General features: G+C 42.7%; 1 pseudogene; it reads left to right on the forward strand.

The window, feature by feature from the left end:
* The first annotated feature begins 768 nt into the window (after positions 1 to 768).
* Positions 769 to 5842, forward strand: LOC104856736 (annotated as a pseudogene).
* The last annotated feature ends 220 nt before the right edge of the window (positions 5843 to 6062 follow it).

Genomic DNA, 6062 nt, shown 5'->3' on the forward strand with positions numbered 1-6062 from the left:
CACCAACAGGAAAACAGACTCATACATAATTTTAAATCCTAATTTTACTATCTTGTGTGACTATTTGAGATTCCTCAATATTCTCTGCTTTTGTATATTATTTTTCAGGTAACTTTTATTAGGATTATTTAAAACATATCCCTTACATCCTAATTTCACAAAATATTTATGATATTTCTTTGGTGCACATATATTATTTTATCAAGAACTTAAAAAATGAAACTTTCATAAGTCGCATGATCCCAGATTCTTCCATAAGAAGCTTATTTATATTATCCTAAAGAAACACTTTTGTTTGTTAGTAGTGGAAAAAGAGCAAAATAAAGTAACTGAATGTCATCTTCTTGCAGTGAAAGTATTTCCACAAGCCTGTTTTATTTTTGGATAAATTAATTTAAGATTAATATCAATGGGATACTAGGACATATTTCAAAAACTGTACTGATATTAAAAAGAGGTTAATGAAAAGCATATAATAAGGTTGTATTTGAAAGACATTAGATGAAAACTACATCACACTTTCTGTATCCTAATACAACCCCAAAATGTATTTTTCTCTCTTTTCTCTTTCATATTCATATCATTATTTCAATTGAGTAAGAGTGGTATTGAAAGGTAATTTCTAGGCAGATGGATATGTTTCTAACAAAAAAGTACTTGGATTAGATAGCAATTATTAAGTTATTAAGCAATTATAGGTTAACTAGGTAACTATGCTCTTTGTAGAATGTACCTGGGTGGGTAGGCCTGGGCATCATGTGCTGAGTGATGCTTGGAAAACTTCATAGTGATGCCATTTTGGAATCAGACACTTCATGGAAAAAAAAAATAAAATGAGAAGAAAGGCAGAAAACAATGCAAAATTCAACAAAACTGAAGAGTCAGCAGAAGGAAAGGAAGAAGCTGTTTCTTCCAAAGCTAAAAATGTGAATATGAAAAGCAGGACATACTGAAGTTGATGTGACTTCTCCTAAATCCAAAAAGATCAAAAATCAAGAGGAGGCACCTGAAGATGAAGTTGTTTCCCCTAAAACCAAAAGTACAAAAAAGCAGAAGGAGTCCCTTGAAAAGAAAGTTATATCTCCTAAAACCAAAAAAGTAATAAAAAGTGAGGAGCCTTCTGAATATGACATATGTGCTCCCAAGCCCAAAAAGATGAAGAAAGAAAAGGAAGTGAGTGGAGATATTGGAGAGAAAAACACCAAACTGAAGAATAGATTCTTTCATCCTGAGGCTGACTCCAATGAAGCTGCCAGTGGAGAAAGCAAAAGTGAGATAGAGCAGGAAATACCTATGGAACAAAAAGCAGGTGCTTTTTCTAATTTTCCCATATCTGAAGAGACTATTAAACGTCTGAAAGCTTGTGGTGTGACTTTCCTGTTTCTGTACAAGCAAAGACCTTTTACCATTTCAGGAGAAGTTCAAGCCTGGCTGGGCCAGGTGCACACACTCCTGCCCCCTGAGCTAACTCTGAGACCTTGCTAAGGCTGAGCAAATGCGCCTAAGTGTGTAATTGCTGGATCCAACAGGCTACACCTCTACCCCTTGTCCATTACTCCTTTGCCTTACCCAAGAAAAATCACTCCACCATGTCTGGCCAATAGATATCACCAAGCGTTGTGTTCTCCTATGCTCCTCCCCCATGAGTCCCTATATAAGCCTGTGCATTTCCCAAATAAAGCAGAAGCATTCCAGAAACCTCCCCGGAGTCTGCCTGGTGATTTCGAGCCTTGACCTCCTAGTCTGAGCTCCTGAATCTTGTTCTGCGAGCGGGGTCTCGAATGACAGCAGCTGGCGGCTAATGATGTGTCTCGCATATACTGGGTAAATATGGAAGCTGCGGGTAAGGATTCCTATTATGGGTAATATTTTAAGTCAAGAACGGCCAGTATAGGCCAACTTAGTAAAGGGTCCTCATACTGTAAAGGCATCCAAGGCATTTCCAGCTCAAACTCAGGAGAGTGTAGGGCCCCCTGAACACTCTAAAGATGGTGGACAAAAGTCTCTTTAAAAAGATGGCACATAAGGGCTGTCTCTTCCACCTTCTTCTTCCCCAAAGGCATTAGCCCCACCCACTGGTCTCTCACTTCCTGTATATGATGCGCCCCTGCCAAAACCCCTCCACACTGGAATAGTGGTCAACCGGAAGAGCTCACCTTTTCTGGTCCAAGATGGTAGCCTCCAACCTGTGCAACACCATCTTACCAATCCCATGGATCTTCTCCCTCCTCTGACTCTAAGGGCCTGTGGTGGGTGGGCAGGGACCTCAGCAGGGCCCTGGGGTGGCTGGGGTGGTGGCAACTGCAAGTGCAGCTGCTCCAGGTCCAAGGTGAGTGATGCCCACAGCGGCCAGCCAGTGCTGGGTGTGGGTACAGGAAGGCCACAGGGGATGCGGAGGTCCAGGTCGCTCAGGTTGTCCTCACTGTCCAGGTCCAGATGGCTGGCCAAGTCACTCACAGCAGGCTTCCCGGGACCCACAGAACCTCAGCTCCTCCAGGATTTGAGATCCCAGGGCCTGGAGCGATGGTTTCGAGAGAGTTGCCTCATCTGTGTTCATCACCCTGGCGCCCCCACACCACAATGTAGCTGTGACAGAGGAAGTATGGCAGGTGCCTGGGGAGGCCTGGCATGGCCGTCCCTGGGAGCCCTCCCTCTGAAGGCCCCCAGAGCTTGCACAGCCTGGAGACCCTGGACCCTTCCTGGAAGGGCTGCAGCCACAGTACCCATTGCACCTACTCTGTGCAGTGATCACTGCAAATTCAACAGGGGCTGGTCCGCCTCCCTCCCCAAATCTGCAAGAATGTGCTCTGGTACCTAACCCCCCATCTCTATCTTTGTTACCATAGATTGGCCTATTGTCTCTCTTCCCTTCAGCACTTGTCTGCCTTCCCCTTTCATGTTTATTTTCCTATATCCCATAGCCATAGAAGGGTCAGCTACCCAGACCCTTTGGAAATCATTCTCGATTTGTGGGCCTCAAGCCAACCGATATCACCCCAATTTTGCATGACCCCTTTGTATAAACCCCTTTCGTTTGGTATCCTCTGTTTGGTATCTATATTTAGCTAAAATGTCTCCAGCTATTTGGCTTCTGGTAAATCTTACAAAAGATTGGCAGAATTCAAATCTGCTCTTTAACATTATGCTTCATCCTCACAGTAGAAGTGATATGGGAATCTCCACCCTTGCCACCAACCAATTGACAAAAAAAAAACACACACACAAGCCTTTGGAGAAACTTCCCTACTGTTTAAAGATGTCTGTGCTGCTATTTTAAATTTACAAACCCATATACATCTTGTCTGGGAAAAAATTCAATTATTAGAGTCTAAGATTCTAAGCCATTGTCATGCAAATTTCACCCATATTTATGTTACTCCTTATCATTGTCAACATTGTAATGATTATAAAAATCTGTCAAATTGTTTACAAAAAGCCAGGGATCCCACATACAAGGATGGTAAATGTTGATTGTATGTGGGATCCCAGGTTTTTCATATATTGTTCAGTAAAATTATACACAGGTTCTTCATGTTATTATTCTTAATAATGTATGAGAGATAATCTGGTCTGGCATTCAGACTGGGTAGAAAAACATAAGTTCCTGGTCTAAAGGTTTGATATTGTCATCACCCAAAATATTGGCCCTGCTTAAAATTATTTTATTGCTCTTTATCTTAAAAGGCAAACACCTAGCCTGTAAAAGGTATAAGCAAACTCATAAAAATGTGGTTCTCTTGGCTGAGGCTCTGGAGTCAAAGACAAAAGAGGAATTGGGGAAGAACTTCAAACCTGGCTGGGCCAGGTGCACCACACTCCTGTCTCCTGAGCTAACTTGGAGACTTTGCTAAGGCTGAGCTAACTCACCTAAGTGCATAGATGCTGGGTCCAACAGGCTACACCTCTGCCCCTAGTCTGTTACTCCTTTGTGTCGTTCAAGAAAAATCACTCTGCCACATCTGGCCAATAAGATATCACCAAACATTAAATGTTACTCCCATGCTCCTCCCCCATGGTTCCCTATATAAGCCTGAATAAAGTGGAAGCATTCCAAAAACCTCCCTGGAATCTGCCTGGTGATTCCCATGCTTTGCCCTTCCAGTCTGAGCTCCTGAACCTTATTCCATGAGTGGGCTCACAGGCAACACACCATGACTATAGTGGGAAAGACTTAAATACGCAGGCATAGACAGGCACAGGGAAGATATTCTCCTTTGCCATCCCTTTGATAGAGAAACTTCAGGGGCAGCTGCAAGACAGAAAGTGAGGCTGTGCCCTCCATATACTTGTTCTTGCTCCGACAAGGGGGTTGGCAAATCAGATAAGCAGAGACTTCAGTGAAATTACAAAAAATCTGGCAGTGGTTTGTTTTTATGGTGGAACTCCATAGGGAGATCAAATCAAACGAATATGGAATGGGATTGAAATCCTGGTTGGGACTTCAGGTCATATCAAAGACCACCTAAAGAATGGCAAGTTGGATCTCACCAGACTTAAGCATGTTGTCCCTGATGATGTTGCCCAGATGTTGGATATGCATTTTGCTTATCAAGTGGAAGAGATTTTATGTGTGACATACAAGAAAGATTCTGAACACAATCCTCAAACACTGCTTCTTTCTGCAAATTGCCCAATTTCAGTATTTAATGTTGCTAAGAAATACATGAAATCTACATATGAAAAGGTGGACCTGATTGGCAAAAAGACTCAGAAAACAGCAATAACAATACAGCATCTGGCTATTAAGTGCCACTGGACTCAGAGGGCAGCAGTTATTGGGGAAGTGATAAGAATGTACAGTGACCATCAAGAGCGCACCATTGCCTTCTATGAAACTAATAAAGAAGCCCAGAAGCTGTCACAGAATGCCTCAATAAAGCAAGATGCTTAGTCATTGCATGGAGAAATTCTACAGAAGCAAAGGAAAATCACCCTGAAAGGTTTTAGAAATGGTGACTTTGGAGTTATGGAGGCAACCAACGTTGCTGCATATGGATTAGATGTCTCTGAGGTTGATTTGGTTGTACAAAGCTGTCCACAAAAGGATGTAGAGTCCTATATTCATTGTTCTGTGGGGATGGGCTGAGCTGGAACAATGGGGTTTTTCATCTGCCTTTATCAGCACAATGAAGAATATCAGTTAGCACAAGTGGAGCAGAAAGTGGTAATTAAATTTAACGAATAGGTGTCCCTTCTCCCACAGAAATAACAAAAGCTTCTAGCAAAGGTGCTACCAGGCTTTTCGACACTGTGCCTCCCACTGCCATCAGCCATTTCAAGCAGTCAACTGAGAAGCTCATAGAAGATAAGGGGGCTGTGGAGGCCTTGGCAGCAGCACTGGCCCACATTTCAGGTGCCACATCAGTAGACCAGCACTCTTTGATCAACTCAGAGGCAGGTTTTGTGACTATGATCCTGTGGTGTTCCATTGAAATGCCAAACATCAGTTATGCTTAGAAAGTACTTAAGGGACAACTGGGAGTGGATATTGATTTCTACATGAAGGGAATGGTCTTTTTCAAAAGGAAGCTGGGTGTTTGTTTTGATGTCTGTGTTTCTGCAGTCACAGAAATACAGGTGAAATGGTATGACTTGAGATGCTGGCAGCTTGTTGTGGCCACAGAGCATCCAGAGCTAGAAGGACCACAAGAAGGATTCTGAGGCTCCAAGCGTTGGGAAGGTGATCATGGCTTCAGGGGACAGTGAGACGGAAGCAGAGATTTCAGGGGGCCGTGGGGAGGAAACAGAAACTTCAGGGGACAGAGATCAGGAGGTGGCAATAAAAGTAACATCACAAAACACAGGCCAGAAGCAGAGTTTTAGTAAAGCATTTGGTCAGTGATGAGGAGAGGATTTTTATGGCAGAGGCAGACTATGTTTGACAACATGAAACTGAATGCTATTTTTCCACACAATGCTTCTGTTTGACCACTTGGCCAGTTGCCATCCCTTGCAGAGGGGCAGGGTTTATCTGAATTATTTCATTTCATCGTTGTTGCTTGTAACTATTGTTACTTCTTTTTATCAGGTTTTAATTTCAAAGGAAAGTGAATTAATTACAT

Source organism: Fukomys damarensis, unplaced genomic scaffold (assembly GCF_012274545.1).
Source record: "Fukomys damarensis isolate Sample0158 unplaced genomic scaffold, DMR_v1.0_HiC HiC_scaffold_39, whole genome shotgun sequence".
Lineage (NCBI taxonomy): Eukaryota > Metazoa > Chordata > Mammalia > Rodentia > Bathyergidae > Fukomys > Fukomys damarensis.